The 16,838-nt window shown below is 43.9% G+C and overlaps 1 long non-coding RNA gene across 1 annotated transcript; it reads left to right on the top strand.

Moving 5' to 3' along the window:
* Window positions 1-984: 984 nt before the first annotated feature.
* LOC138917675 (uncharacterized) lies at window positions 985-12,761 on the top strand. Its single transcript, XR_011426019.1, has 4 exons — window positions 985-1,335; window positions 1,899-2,023; window positions 9,177-9,626; window positions 12,097-12,761. It is a non-coding gene; the product is annotated as an uncharacterized lncRNA (long non-coding RNA).
* Window positions 12,762-16,838: the final 4,077 nt, after the last annotated feature.

The following is a 16,838-nucleotide window of genomic DNA, read 5'->3' as shown; positions in this document are numbered from 1 at the left end:
TGGACAAGTTCACTTTGGTGATTTTAAAAACAATCTTAATTGCACTAGATAATCAGATATATTTATACAAGCATTCACAGAGCACAAGATGTTTCAAACCTGCTTTCAGTTCAACAGCACAGCATAATTAACTTCATAGGTCAATAATTACTTCTTCATTTTATTATTATTTTTTTAGTTTTGGAGGTAAACTTTACATACGGCATCACTCATGGACACAAATGTACAATCTAACAAGTTTTAACAGATGTATACAACTGTGTCACCACCACCACCATCAAGACGTAGACTCTTCATCACCCCAGAAAGTTCCCTCACTCCCCCTCCAGGCAAACCCACCCTCATGGGCACCCACTATTCTGATTTCTGTCACCACGGATTGGTTCTGTAGGTTCTGGGACTTCACATAAATGGAATCATACATTATTTACTCTTTTATTACTGGCTTCTTTCACTGAGTGTGTTTCTGAAATTCACCCATGTTACAGTGTATATTAGCAGTTCATTCTCTTTTATTGCTGAGTTCATCCTTTTGTTCTTTTTTCATTCTGTTGTATGGATGAACACAACTTATTCTCCAGTTGATGGACTTTGGGTGTTTCCATTATCTATGAAATTAAACTGTGTTCAGAGGCGCCTCAGAGTCACTGTAGCGTACCCTTAGGATCAGCTGCTGACGTAGAGCTCAGAACCACCGTGTTGTACCTTTTGGGGAAAAATTTTTTAGCTTTCTCGGGGCTGGGATTCCCTTGGCTTGTGTGTCCTTGGTGCAGCATCCGCGTTAAGGGAGAGGCAACCAAGGTAAGTCAGAAACCAGTAAACCAGGTGCCGTCACAGCTGCCTGACGACTGACTACCAGATAGGCCTGTCCAGATATGCCGCCTCAGCTCACCCTGGTGAGTAACTCTGCTCCTGGAACAATGGCCCTTCTGTGATTAAAGAAGTTCGCAGAATGAATTGGACTCTGACCGTCTACCACATTCCAAAGCGATGAACCAACTGAGGGCTAAGATGGGAACCTCAGCTTCAGCTGAAGTTTGGGTCAGACATGTAAATACAAGGGGATAAAACAAAATGTAACTGGAGTGTCTCCAATTTATCGTTCACCCAGAAAGTGGACGATGGGTGCTGTATCTCTCATGGGAGGAAGGGGAGATGGGGTGACAAGGCTGGAGGTCTCAAGTTAGGCCCAGCAACTGGGTTTGCTGAGGCCCAGCTAAGAAAATTGGACAAAACAGGAGGTGTGGCCATCCACAGAGTTGGACTTTCAAAGTGAATCCTCCATCCCAACCCTCCCTTCCTCTCCACCCCCAAATTATTGGAGCAAGAGGAAAGGTAAGACTGGGTCCCCCAATCCAGCCCCTCTGAAGAGATCCACAGCGAGCCACGAGATTCTCCTGTCAACCACGGCCCCACCTTCCTTTTTTGTGTCCCCATGTAGTTTCATAGGACATTTCGTGCCTTCTGCTTGTGGTTACCAGCAAACTCAGAGATACGTTTGCCACCCAAATGTGTCAGGTGTATGAGACCTTGTCACCTGGATAATCTATTCTGACTGGTCATTTCCCTCATCCTAATTTTATTCTGTATTTATATTTCACTGATGTACTGTTTATTTCCTGTAAGCCACATCTAATCTTTTGTGGAATGAGGTGGGATATGAATAAATAAATGCCATAAAGCCTGACCTCGGAACTAAATTGAAACAATCCATGTCTCTTCTGTACTCCACCGTCGCGCCTGCGTCCCTCCCCCCCCCCCCCCAACAGGGGCGGCTGCTACAATGGCTCCTTCTTCCTGCAGAAAGAGTGGGCAAAGGGGAGGTTAGCTGTCTCTGGGGCTGATGCTATCCAGGCTTGTCACCAATACTTTGAATATTCACTCATTCATTCATTCAGGTATCTACTGAGCACCTAATATATGTCAGGCCCTGGGAAATAAGATCCCTGCTCTTGTGGGATCATCATTGTACTGGGCGAGACAGAGAAGCCAGTGAGCAAAGAAATAAATCACATGATTTCAGGTAAGTGCTTTAAGGAAAAATAAGTGAGGGTCGGGTGATTCATTGTTTTAGCTGAGATGGTCAGGCAAGGCCTCTGGGGGGAGGGTGATGTTTGAACAAAGACATGAATAAAGGGAAGGAGGTGAGCCAGAGGATGCTCTGGGGAAAGGCTCTTCCAGGCAGAAGAAACAGCCCTGCAAAGGCCCTGCGAGGGGAATGAGCTTGATCCATTCTGGGAACCGTAAGAAAGTTCCAGGGAGTGACTGGAGCACAGCAAGTAAGGAGGGCAGCGGCAGGAGACGAGGAACCGGATCGTGTAGGGCCTCACACTGTGGCAGAGTTTGGAATTTATCTGAGTATAATGGGAGGCTGTTGAAACCTTTTGAGCGAGAGAGTAGGGTGAACTGATTTATAATTTTAAAAGATCTCTCTGGCTGCTGCATGCTGAACAGACTGAAGTGGAGCCAGCGTGGAAGCAGGAGGATTAGTCAGGAGGCCCCTGCATGGCGCAGGGCGGGTTGGACCAGAGCGTTAGTGGAGGAGATGGTGAGGGCGGTCAAATCTCACTAAGGAAGGAAGATGCTGTTAAGTAAACTGTGGTGTGCCATTGATTGTAAGACGCATTCTGAATTCATAGATGTTGTCGTATGTATCTTAGAATCGAAGAACTATGGTAATCAGAGAGTCAAACCCAAAAGCCTTGCTAACAGATCAGATGTAGAGGGGTGAGGAAAGAAGAGGAAGCAAGGTTGATTGCTAGGTTTTTGGCCTAAGCTCACGGTGAATGATAGAGCTATTGACTGGGAACAGGAAGATAGGGACAGACAGCACGGGGACTGTGGGGAGGGGTGGGCAGAGGTGAGGACTTGTTTTGGCTGTGTTGTGTTTGAGCTTCCTGTTAGGCAGCCAGGTGGAGATGTGAGGCAGACTTGGCCAACTTCACTTGAGATATGAGGTTGGAGCTCGGGGACGTAAGGGTGGATTTATAAATTTGGGAATCCTCAGTGGTGAGACGGTTTATAGCCATGAAATGGGGTACAATGACTCTTTTCCCCTTTTCTGGCAACCCCCAGAGACCCTCTCAGCCCACCATGCTGCAGAGAGCAGAGGGTAAGAGCGAGACGATCTTATGTCATGTCGTATCCTGTCTTCTCCCTAAGACCCTTCTGTGTGCCCTGTGTGGGTTTCCTCCAAAAGGCAAAACCTGAGACAAGGGCTTTTATGCAAGTAGTTTATTTTGGGAAATGAACCCAAAGAGCCAGGGTGGAGGACAGTGGATGATGACATGAGGAAGGAGGGAAAGCCAATCCAAGGGTACTCGATGGAGCTGTGGGCAGCATGACACTACTGGGACTTCCTGGGGAATCACATAGAATGCGCCTGAGAATTTTCCACCTGAGACTCTGGAGAGGGGAGTATTTATCCAGCCTGTCCCATATCCCATCGGTCAGCGGCTGCCCTGAGAGTGTTAACCCTCTCAGACTCCTGGGTGTGTACACACCCCAGCAAGGCTAATCAGGCTCTCGCTGGCTTCCCACTTGGCAGTGGCAGGAAGTCCCAGGGTAGAAATTCTAGCAACAGATGCAGGAGCAGCTGAAGTGAGGTGCCGCCACACTACACCTGCTCACAGCTGGTTGCAACAGTGGCCAGAGCAAAGAATGGGCCAAGGGACAAGAGATGGGACGTGAAAGATGTCTGTCAGCGTCTCCTGAAACCCTGTTGCAAACCCAAGTCAGTGTTTGATGGTGTGTGTCCACGAGGGCCTAGGGATACATGGACTACAGAAATGTAGCGCAAAATGAGACAATCATGCAAGGTCAGGTGTATTTAGGACTTTTCCTCCAAGTACTGGAGGTAGGAGGCTTTTCAGAGCTGATTCACTTCTTACTATGAATCAGGATTAAAATGCTTCATTCCAACCCTGTCTCCTTTCCCCCGAAGACACAGAGGACTTTTCTCCCAGGATGGAAGCTCTCCTAGAGTTTGGCAGAATCCGAGGTCCTGATCATCTGTATTTGTGACTTGAGTGGAGATGTGTGACTATTGTTCCTGGTCTGGGGACCTTTGGCCTCTCAACCAAAAGTGGCTGGGTGACATCTTCTTTGACCCAGAATTAGTTTCACTTAGCCCAGATCAAGGTCATATTGCCTGGGAATTGACACTATCAGCTGTGGCTTGGCTCTGTGCCAGGAGCTGCTGCAGTCAAGTTGGGACTCATCACTGGTAGGCGTCTGCAGGATGCTCTGAGTGCTCCGAATGAGGTCAGCCCTGCGTGCAAGGTCGCATAGCAGAGACATAGAATTTCTCAGTGTGCTCTGATCTGGTCTCTGTGAGCTCTTCTAGTAGTCACACCTTCACCACTACCACCACCAACAACAACAACAACAACACTACCAGTACCGCCATCACCACCACCTCTATCACCACTACAACAACTACCTCCATGACTACCACCACCAACAATGACACTACCACCACCACCATCACTACTACTACCACCAACAACAACACTACAACCACCACCATCACCACCACTGCCACCACTACCACCACCACCACTACCAACAACACTACCACCACCATAACCACCATCACCACCACCACTGCCACTATCACCACTACCACCACCACCACCACCACCACTATCACCACTTCATATTGTACCAAAATCTTCCATGATAATTATGCTAGTTTATATCTGTAAACTATATATATATATATATATATATATATATATATATATATATAGCACCTAATGTATGGCAGACACTGTTCTTAGCACTTTCCACATAATAGCTCCTTTAAGCTTCACATTTAATATATAAAAAAATTTTTTTTTGAGGAAGGTTAGCCCTGAGCTAACATCCGCCACCAACCCTTCTCTTTTTGCTGAGGAAGACTGGCCCTGAGCTAACATCTGTGCCCATCTTCCTCCACTTTATGTGGGACACCTGCCACAGCACGGCTTGACAAGTGGTGCATAGGTCTGCACCCAGGATCCAAACCAGCAAACCCCAGGTCGCCAAAGCAGAACGTGGAAACTTAACTGTTGAGCCACTGGGCTGGCCCCTTAATATATAAATTTATATAAGTTTAATTTATATATAAATATAAAGCCTCACATTTTCACATAATAGCCCATTTAAGCTTCAACAATGCTGAAGGGAGAGTACTGTTATTATCATTGTCATCTCCATTTTACAGATAAGGAAACTGAGGCATAGAGTGGCTGAATAATTTGTCCAAGGTTAACTAGCTAGTAAGTGGTAGAGCCAGGGTTCAAAGCCAGGTAGTCTGGCCCTGGAGTGCAATGTTTAGCCATTACTCTCTGAGGCCATGTTCCTGTAATGCAGCCCTGTCTCCTTGGACAGGGTCGGTGGGATGGATGCAACTCCAGTCAGGATGTTAAAGGAGGGGCATGCCCTCCTTACCCCATTCCCCCATCTCTCTGGCTGGGATGGAGATAGGGTGGTGGGCCATCTTGGAGAAAGCAGATAAAGGCAATAACTGAAATTTAGCAAAGCAATAAAATAGAAGGAAGCTGGATCCCCGACGGGATGGAGCCCCTTGATCAGTCCTGGACTGCTTAGGGGAAATCAACTTATGCTCGGTTTAAGCTTCTGTTATTTCAGGTCTTAATGACAACAGCTGACTCAATATCTGTAATGATACAGTGGGCAAAGTCAATCTGGAAAGCAGAGGTTTGCCAGCAACATAGCCACCTGTTCCCATCTCAGAAGCTGCTGTCTGCAGCTGTGACACGCCAAGGGGCCAGTTCTGTCTCTGTGTGAGGTTGGAGCTTCTGAAGCCTACTGTGCAAGGCTGCACAGACCAGACTTGCAGGCTGGAGCGGGGAGGGGCCCATCTCCATGACGACAAGGTAGTGATGTTTTTATTTATGTAGAATCCTACATGCCCCAGTAGTTTTTATGAGCATAAAGCAGAAAATTATCAAACCAGAGCAAGACTTCTTAAGCAAAGAGCTGACACTCCAAAAAGAGGCCTCATCTCACAAAGCAGGGTGTGTGTATATTTGGAGAACATAAGATCACAGGAGAAACTAGGTAAGCCATCTGATCTGATCTGAGGTCTGGGGAAGAGAAAAGGAGAGTGAGATGAAAGAGGCCAGACTGAGTTGAGAGGTTTGAGCATGGTTTGGGAGGTGCAAAAGCAGGATGCAAGTGTTTTTTCAAATCTCTTTTTCATTGAAAAATCAATATATAGTGAAAGAATTTTTTTAAGCATTTACGATCTCACTAATCTTTAACGGAACTGTTTTTTAATCTTTTAAATATCCATCTCTTCTAGTCTTTGTACCCATAATTATCAAGCTTATCTACAAATCTATTCAACTTTTTTCACTTCTAATTATACTTCTCCATATTTCTACCTACTCATTGCAGTTGTTAGGCAAGTCACTTAATTCACAGAGCCTCAGTTTCCTCATCTTTAAAACAGGGCTGATAATACCTAGGGACTTGTCTTAAGGATTAATTGTAGTAAAGAGGGTCAAACACCTAGCAGAGTGCCTGCCACATGGTCCCTGTAACCCAGAGGCATCCTTTCTCCCCAGAGAGTTAGATAAAGTTTCCCCAAAACTTCAATTCAAGGGCCCTGCAAGTTGAAAACATCCCGTACAATTCTGTGAATTCCTAACAATAAATTTCCTCAAGTTTCTCTCTGCCTTCATGCTTTGAAGGTACCTCTCGTCTATTCACACCAAACCAGTAGAGGAGTATCTTAAATGAAGGCTGTGGGTACATAACACTAGACAGCAATAAAAAAGAGGAAACCACGCGGATACACGACAACATGGGTGCAGCTCACGGTCGTAATCTTAGCTGGAAGACGTTAGACACAAAATAATACATACTGTATGATCCCCTTATGTAAAGTTCCAAATCAGGCAAAACTAATCTATGAGATGTCAGAAGAGTGGTTCCCTTTGGGAGAAACAGCTGGGAGGGGAGACACGGGCAGTTTCTGGGGTTCAGGTAATGTCCTATATTTTGATCTTAGAGGTGGTTACACAGGTGTGTTTACTTGGTAAAAATATGTCACACACTTCACCTCTGATTTGTGCAGTTTATTGTATGTTCTGCTTCAATTAAAAGTTAATTAACAAAGTAAATTTGAAGAGTCAGAGGAGAAGATTCCAACACAGGATGCCTGGCTTGCTGTGATCCCTCTGGCCCCACCCTACTGCCTGCCATCTCCTCTGTGGGGTCCAAACACATTTTTCCCCTTTCTCAGGCAGACAATTACTCCAACACTTAGAGTCCCAGGAGAGCTCAGAGTCTGCTCTTGAGTGTCATGTTGAGGAATTTCTTCGCCCCCAAATTCTTTTCTCCTTCATATCATTGTGATTGACTCCTTTATGTGTGGGTATTTTTTCTTTTGGATAGCTTTCGGAAGTGAAAGTACATCTTTGTAATTTTTTATTCATATTACCACTTCACTATTTTCGCCACTTTATTCCTTATTCATATGGTCACTTTACTTTCTTAAGATGGCTGTCCTCAGTCACCCAAGGCATCTTCATACACACCCAACAGTTTGTTCTCTCTGGTCTGTAGACAAGGAGAAAAGACCGCTTCTAAGGACAGGGGCCTGCTACTCTTAGGCCATGGGCCTGCAGGGAACAGTTCCCTGACAGTGATGACACTTCTCAAGAATGTGGGGTGATTGTTCGTGTCAAACACGTCATCATCATCCACATTCACACATTCCACACACTGAGTGCCTGCTCCGGCCTGGCGCTATACTGTGTGCTAGGATAGCATTGCAGTGGTGTGTAACCAGCATGGTGATCTCCACTTCCTGGCAACGGGACCCACAGATGAAGGGTCACACATGGTGGAGTTGGCTGATGCAGAAATGAGGGAATCCTCAACTTCCCTGTGTGCCATCATTATAGGAGATCTATCTACCAGACTCAAAAAGGAGTCCAGAATCACAAACATCACTCTTATAGACGATGAGTTACTTCTTGGCAAATGAGTCCTAAGAGGCTCTGTTCCTTTCCTTTTAGCTACAATTCAAAAATTCTCAGTGGAGATTCTGATTGGCCCTTCTTAGGTTATCTGCTCATCTCCTAGACTAATCACTGAGGCCAAGATGGTGGAATCATGCAAGGGGCAGCTTCCATTTGGACCACATGATTCTTAGGGAAGAGGGAAAGGCACCCCAAAACAAGGGGGGCATTTTCCAGTGGGAAAGAGAGGTAGGTGTTGGACAGGCCAAACAAGAAATGATCTTTATAACACGGTGGCATGTGTGCACACACACGAAGATGGACTCGGTCTTAGCTTCAGTTCCCCGAGAAAGAGAGCCTGAGACAAAGATTTGAGCACAAACAGTTTCTTTGGGAGGTGATCTGAGGCAACACAAGTACAGAAGTGGGGAAGGGAACGTGTCCACGAAGGGGATGTTTTCAGGGGTAACTGGAGCTTAATCCCACAAGACAACACTGGAATCTACACAGGACAGTCACCTCGGAGTTAACCCGCCTGAGTAGCTGTTTCTATACCAACTACCATCAATTACTGGTGGAGGGGTGCTCTGGGGTTTAGAGGGATGTTAATTCTCTGGAACTTCTGGCCTGTCATTAGCCAGACAGAGCAGGCTCCAGAAGCCAGAAAAAGCCCAGCCCTGGTGCAGCTGGAAGTCTGGCTGGTGTTCACACAGTAGTAAGGCCCAGGGGAATGTTGCACGGGTGCTGACAGTGTCTGCTCCACACATGCTTATGTTTCAAGGGGAGAGACAGCAATGGGCAGCGCTGTGTCTTTATATGTGATGTCAAGGGCACAAGGAACTTGCGTTCTCTCTCAGGGTTCACGAGGGTGAGTCTCAGGTCACAGTGGCTCTTGGGGGATGGGCAAAGGAAGAGCTTTACCTGAAAATCTGTTGTTTCCACCAGGGTGGTTCACCTGCAGTGCTGGGCAATGCTGTCACGTGCAATGACCCTGAACATAGCATTCACGTATAGGCACGCCTGTGGGTCTCTTTCCATGCAGGATGAAAACCTAGCCCTGGCCTGGCCAATCAGTATATTTCATGCCCCTAGCCACAGCATTTGGTTCAGGGATGGACTTACAGCCCACATTGGTAAAATTCAGCATTAATCCTAGGATGTTTGCTGGAATAACCAGAAAAGGGTCCTCTCTTTCTGCAGATTTGATCCTGAGAGACTGTAAGCCTGGAGCATTTGGGGGCTACTGTGTAAAGAGAGCCTGCCTGAAGAAAAGCAAGGGAAAAGAAGAAAAGAGCCAAAGGTAATGGAGAGACTTAAGGCTGAGGACATCATGTGAGCTGCTGGATCCAACTATGCCTGAACGCCGACAAATCCACTCCTGACTTTTCGGTTACATGTGTGAAAATGAGTGCCCTGTTCTGCTGAAGCAATTTTTTTTGTGTTGTTTTTCTATCATTCATACCTAGAAGAGTCCTGACAAAAATATGATATGAACTTGCAAAATAGTAAGATTTCCAGGTAAGCCCTGGTTGAAGAATCCAAGAGACTGTCAACTGCTCTTAATGCTTCTAAGACCTAACTTTCTGGAGCCTTGATGAGTGGCTATCAGCATCTTAAGAGTTACTGAGGCAACAGAATCAGTCCTTAGAAGTGAGTTTCAGCCTTTCCTTCTTTATTTCTGGTGGATAATTGATAGTACGCTTGCTAGAGAAAAGTCTACGTTGGCTAGTTGAAAAAGTAAGTAACTTCTAGAGGTTTCCCATGAGTTATCGGTCCATTATAGCTTTAGCCATAACTTTCTCTGCCTCTTTCAAGGCCAACTGGGATAAGAGATCAGAAGAAGATCTCACAATAATAGCTAACATTTTGGGGCACTTATTATGGGCTTGGCATAGTTCTAAAATGTTTCATATACACAAACTCATTTAATCCTCACAACAGTCCTATAGATAGGCACTATTATTATCCCTGTTGTACAGATGGGGAAGCTGAAGCCCAGAGAGGTTAAGTCACTTACTCAAAGTCACACAGCTGGTACATATTGGAGTCAGGATTCAGTCTAGGAATCTAGAACCTACACTCTTTTCTAATTGCCCCTCCTGGAGAAAGAAACAAAACCTGCTTTCCACTAATGCCATGGCACCAGCCAAGCACGTCCCTAAGCTAACCCCCTCAGATGAGATGTGGACCATATCTCTCAAGATGAGATGGGCCAGGAGGAGGCAGGCAAGCTGGGGAGAGAGGCTGCTTCATGGAATTAGTTGGAAATGCACAATATGGCTAAAGTCTTTGAGGATATTCTTGGGGAGCGTGGGGCCTAGCTACTGCTCACTAATTCCTTTCCTTGTTCCTTTCTCATTCCCTGAGGTGGCCATACCAAAGTGCTTTTGTCCCCTCCTCAGCTAATGGCCTCACCACCAAGAAAACAGGGTACGAGCCTGTCAAGCTCCGCTCCCATAAATTTACTGGTATCCCCAAATGGTCCTGGGTCCCTGTGTTCAGACTAAGAGGACGTGTCCTGGTCTCTCCAGGGCGGCTTCCCCTACGCCTGACCCTGTTCCTTGCTCCCTCTGCAGATCTCCCGGGCCTGGTTATTTTCTCGCTGCCCTAGCTACTTCTCACCAGTAACTCTGCTCAAGTCCCTCCCAACCTCGGAAAAAAGCACAATCCAACCACAAACTCCCTTTAATCGCCTCACTTCATGAGAGAGGCCTACAGAAGAGTTTTCTACTTCCTCATCCCCGTCCCCCTCAACCTGCTGCAATCCGGTTTCCGCACACCACAGCCCTCCCTTTCCAGACGGTTCTTGTGACAGGCACGGGTGCCCTCATCTTATTTGACTTCGCTACAGTGCTCAAGCCTCCTTCTCCCTTTGTGAGCGTGAGCAGTAGAGTGTGGCAATGAGCGCTGGCTCAGGAGACAGACTACCTGAGTTCGAATCCCAGCTTCTACCTGTGTGACCTTGGGGAGGCGACTTAATCTCTCTGCGCTTCACCTTCCTCCACTATACCACGGCACTGGTAATACTCTGCCTCATAGGGCTGTTTAAGGATTAAATGAGAGCATGAGGGTAAAGCCAGCATCTGTAGGTGCCATGTGTTCCCCCTCAGTCCCTCCATCCATCAGGGACCATCTCCCTCTCCTTGGTGCTGACTTTAGAGCCACCAGACAACCTTTCCAGAATTATTTGTCCCCCTTTGAGGTGGCCTTCAGGGAGCACACACGCTAGTCTAGAACATGTGTCTCCCAGTGCCCTTGGCGGTGTATGTTGCACTGCATGTCAATTAAGTTCTCTTCTCATTAACACTGTTTGATCTCAAGTAAGTCAGATCCTGAGATCTGATCATTTGTGGGTACAAACAAGGTGAGATTCCTGGGCCTGCAAAGGGTATCTGAGTGAGGAACTGACAATCTAGGGACCCCAAGCTTCTCAATCTACAACCAGGAGTGAGGGAGAATGAATCATCTAGAACAACTCCCAGTTTCTGCCTTGGGTGACTGAGGAGCCCACAGGAGGAGGAGCAGGTCCCAGGAAAGGGACCTCCTTTGCTATGAAGCGTTGGAGGGTTGGAGAGGTCCCGCAGCCAGCCTCAAGATACGAACTTCATGTCCCCAACTAGGAGGACCTCTGAGAACCACTGTTGCGTTTGCTTCCGCCAGCACAACCTGAGATCTACTCACATTTTCTGCTTCCGATTCTTAGACCACATCGATGGTGTGGCTTCAGACCTCACACCTGTGTGAGTGTCAGCCGCAGGGGAGACTGTTGTTTTCTTCCTTCCACCTGGTGACGAGGTTGAGGCCTTCAGTTGTCCTTGCTGGCCCTTTCTGCAATTGGGTTCCTTTCTTGTTTACACTTCTAGTGAGAGTGTAGCCCTTTGGTGTCCTACTCTGCCCCCTCCCCATCTTGGGTGTGTTTTCTTTCCTATAGATACATATAATAATGGTGGGTCTTACAGTCAGGTACCTTAGATTAGGGGAAATGTGGTACCTTCCTGAACACAGATTAATGGTCTTTCTCCCTATTAAGAGCCTTAGTGACTCTCTTTTGCCTAGAGTATGAAGTCCAACTCCTTAGCAACAAATTCAGGGCCCATTCTTTTCTTCCCCAATGCCACAGGAACCTTGAGTCTACTGACATCAGATCACAGCAATTCCCCAAAAAAACTACACTCGCCACTGTAGGTGACCAGTTCAGAGGGGCATATGAGGGATGCTGTGCTGCTGGAGCCTCATTTACAGAAGTCAGCAAGCTGGACCTGAGCTCCTCCTGCCTTCTGAGCTTCCCCTTGAGTAGTGGCTCATATTCAATTTTTCAACAAGAAATAAAATAATAACATCCCACAACTGGAAGGACCTGCAACTAAGATATACAACTATGTACCGGCAGGGGGTGGGGGGGGGGGGAGGTGTTTGGGGAGATAAAGCAGAAAAAAAAAAAAAGAGAAAGATTGGCAACAGTTGTTAGCCCAGATGCCAATCTTTAAAAAAAAAAAAAAAGAAATGAAATAATAAATTTTCAGATTGTAGCTTACGAAGATAGAACAATTTGGGGCAAAAGAAGCATTTAAAACTGGGATTAAATTTGGGAAATAAAGAAAGACAACATGTTTGGGGAAAATAATGTTATTTCAAAGATGTATAAGGATGGCTCAATGTACAGATATTTCAAACCCACATTTAAGTGGTTTCTAAATGTGTAATAGAAAGAGTTGATCTCACCAAGAAACGTAATACTTAATTCAAGTACAATTCTACAATAAACATTTGTTACAGTGTTGTTTAGCTTGGTTGTTGTTTTTTGTTTGCTTGTTTTTCACTCTTTATTTTGAAATAATTCTTGACACAGGAAATTGTACAAATGTTAAAGGAGGTTCTGTGTACCCCGGAGATTTGTTCTTAACAGATGATAGAAACCAATATCATAAAATATGTCCATAACATTTAAAAATTCAAAGAAAATGTAATAAAGAGGGATTTTATGCATTTTATGCCTCTCATATAATAAACTCGATAATCAAGTTTTTCCTAACTCAGTGCCCGCTATCTCCCACTTCCCTCAGGGCTGATGTGAGCCTAATAATTCACTGGATTTTAAAAATTAAATATCAAATCTTTAATAAATTAAAAGTAAATATTAAATTTAATGCTAATCTAGTGGAATCATGGAAAAAAGTGTGCTTGGAAACCCGTTATTTTACAAAAAGAGCCCTTCACACCTCCGGTCTGCATGAATTCCCTGCTCCTGCCTCTCAGGCCTGCCAGGACTGTCCTGAGGCTGATGACATGTTCCTCCCTCCGGAAAGCCTGCTCTAGAATTTCTTTCCTACAGAATCTCCTCATCTGGGTTCCCAGACTACTAGAATAATTCTTCTCAGTCATGTTGTAGTTAATTGTATGCATTGCTCTCTTGGTAGATTATGGGAAGCCATTCAGTATGGTGGGAAACACAAGTTATGGAGGAGACAAAAACTGTATTTCAGGTCCCAGCCACGCCATTAATCTCTCTGAGACTCAAACTTCTCATTTGTGAAATGAGAAGAATCGAGCTCAGAGTTTCTAAAGCAGATAAAATACGTTTGGCACAAAGGAAGACTTTGCTGATATTATCAACAGTGAAAAGATCGGGGGGAAAACTATTGTTATTTTTTCAACTAGCAGCTGTTTGAGTAAATGCCCTTAGCAGAATGAGAGAATTTCTCTTAGAAAGAGAACTGCCCTTTTGTCTAAGAGAATTACTTGTTTTTTTCCCCCACTTGGTTGTAAAAGTTGAGGCTCCCTAGGGCATGGTTTAGAAGGAAAAAAATGAGTTTAAATTATAAAATAATAATATAACCAAGAGTTAAATCCATCTGTTCCTTTTCTTCTTCTACGTGTCACTTCCCTTTTCTTCCTGAACCACTTGGTCTAAACCCACGAAGGAGGCAAGACAAGGTAGGTAGGTAGGTCAGAGTCCTCAACGGCCCAGAGCAGTGTGTTCAAGAGCCAGTGGGGTAGGGAGGGCATCCCCATCAAGGGACAGCCCAATATGCTGCGTCAGAGCCTGTGTGTGGTAAAGATGGCATCCAGGGGGGAAGAGGGTGGTGGGAGAGTTGCAAGAATGATTACATACCAGGGGACTGAATGACTTGTAAATACGTTAAGATAGTGGATGTCACTGTCAAAGAAGAGGGTTACAAATATGGAAAGAGGGAAAAGTGAAACTTGCAGTGGCTAGATCAGAATTGTGGGCATCAATGTGGACTCACAGTTTTCCATATGTACAGATTCAGGAATAAAAATAAACGTAAATGTATATGAAGAGAGAGAGATTGCTAAGTAGCATTTCATTGTATGAATATTCCACAATTGTTTATCCATCCTGTTGACAGGCATTTGGGTTATTTCCAGTTTGGAGGCCATTATGAATAAAGTTTCTGTGAACATCTTTACACTTTATTTTTTTATTCCCAATCTTTAATTCTTTTATTTATTTTATTGTCTCATTGCACTAGCTAAACCTCCACTTGCAAGGTTGAATAGAAGTTCTTGAAATGGATAACTCTTTCTTTTTCCTAATCATAGGAGGGAAATAGTCAATATTTCACCATTGTACAATTTGTGAGCTGTAGGTTTTTCACAGATGCACTTTATCGGAGAGCTGAAGTTCCCTTCTATTCCTAGATTTCAGAGCATTTTTTTTATCATGAGTGGGTGTCGAATTTTGTCACATGTTTTTTCTGCTTCTACTGAGATGATTATATAGTTTTTCTCCTTTATTCTGTTGATATTGTGGATTAAATTGGTTGATTTTCAAATATTAAACCAACTTTATATTCCTGAGATAACCTCCACTTGATCATGATGTATTATTATTTTTACACATTGCTGAATTCCCTTTGCTAATATGTTGTTAAGGACGTCTGTGTCTAGGTTCACAGGTATATTGGTCTGTCATTTTCATTTCTCTAGATGTCTTTGTTAGGTCTTGATATCAGGGTTACACTGACCTCATAAAGTAAAATGGAAAATTTTCCCTTCTTCTCTCTTTTTGATAGAGTTTATGCAAGATTTTTATTATTTTTTTTCTGTAAATGAACAAAATTCACAAGCAAAATCATCTAAGTATAGAGGTGTTATTGTGGGAAGTTTTTGATAATGAATTCAATTTTTTAAAAAAATATTGATTATTTAGAATTTTCTATTTCTTCCTGTGTCAATTTTGGTAAGCTGTATTTTTCAAAGAATTTTTTTCCTTTCACCTAAGTTATCAGCTTTATTGGCGTAAAATTGTTCATAACATTCTCCTCTTATCATTATAATGCCTGTAGGATTGGTAATGATAGCCCTTCTTCCATGCCATATATTGGTAATTTATATTTTCTCTTCTTTAATTGATCAATCTTGGTAGGAGTTTATCAATTTTATGAAATTTTCAAAGAATCGATTTCCAACTTTGTTAAAAATCCCTACAGTTTGTCTTCCAATGTATTGATTTCTGCCTTTATACTTACTATTTCCTTCTACTTACTTTGGATTTAATTTCTTTGTTTTTCTTCCTTTTTAAAGTGAAAAATTGGGTTATTAATTTTAAAGCTTTCCTCTTTTCTAATATGATAGGGTTAATGCTTATTAATTTTTCTCTAATCACTGCTTTACCTGCTTTACTCCACAAATTTTGAAATGTAATATTGAATTTTCTGCTAACATTCAATCTGAATATTTTCCAGTTACTCTTAAAATTTCTTCTTTGATCCATGGTTATTTAGAAGTATATTATTCAGGGCCGGCCCGGTGGCGCAGCGGTTAAGTTCACATGTTCCGCTTCTGGGCGGACCAGGGTTCGCCAGTTCGGATCCCAGGTGCAGACATGGCACCGCCTGTCAAGCCAGGCTGTGGTAGGTGTTCTACATATAAAGTAGAGGAAGATGGGCATGGATGTTAGCTCAGGGCCGGTCTTCCTCAGCAAAAAGAGGAGGATTGGCAGCAGATGTTAGCTCAGGGATAACGTTCCTCAAAAAAAAAAATGAGTGCATTATTTAATTTCCAAATATTTAGGATTATCTAGGTGGTTTATTAATTTTTAATTTAATTCCATTGTGGTCAAAGAACATAATCGGTAAGATTTCAATCTTTTGAAACTTATTGATATGAAATAGGTGCATAACTTACCTTTAGAAAGTGGAAAATGGGCATCAGAGACGGGTAGATAAAGTTCCATTGGAGTTAGAGGAGAGAGAGGTAAATTCCAACTAGGGTCAATCATGGAACACTTACGAAAGGAGGTGAAAGATGGATAGGATTGGGAAATAAGGAGATAGAGGACAGCACCTCAGGTAGAAAAGACTACAATTAAATTCAACTTTTCTTAAAGGGAGGAATTATGATTATTTTTTATGAAACCCAAGACCTCAGAGCACTGCTGAGAAGGTGACTATAGACTCATGGCTCCGATATTCTCCTCTAAGCTCCCTTCAAACATCTGCTCCCAAACAACCGTTTTGAATCTGGCCACCTCGTTTTAGACACTGAAGAAACACCACATACTTTAAACTAGCAATGCTGAGGGCCAGATTCCATAATTTGAAAAGCATTTTTCTTTTTATTTTAAAACCAACATTCTAAGATTTCCTTTTCTGCCTACAAATCTGGGAGTATAAGAAGCGAGATACACTGGGAAGTCTGTATTCCCAGTCACAGCCTCTTCCTTCTGGGAAGTTTAGAAATCTCACTGACATCATTGGAGAAAAGCTTTGCTTGTCGCTATAGTCATGTGGCAAGAGTCACTCTTAGAAGTGTCACAGGCAGGAGGCAAGTGCCTCCTGGGGATCTATGTCATCTGAAAATAGCTCCTGGTCAGAGTGAATAATGCAAGTGAGTTTA

Source organism: Equus caballus, chromosome 15 (assembly GCF_041296265.1).
Source record: "Equus caballus isolate H_3958 breed thoroughbred chromosome 15, TB-T2T, whole genome shotgun sequence".
Classification (NCBI taxonomy): Eukaryota; Metazoa; Chordata; class Mammalia; order Perissodactyla; family Equidae; genus Equus; species Equus caballus.
The sequence above is the reverse complement of the archived record's forward strand: the minus strand, read 5'-3'. Positions and strand labels throughout refer to the sequence as shown.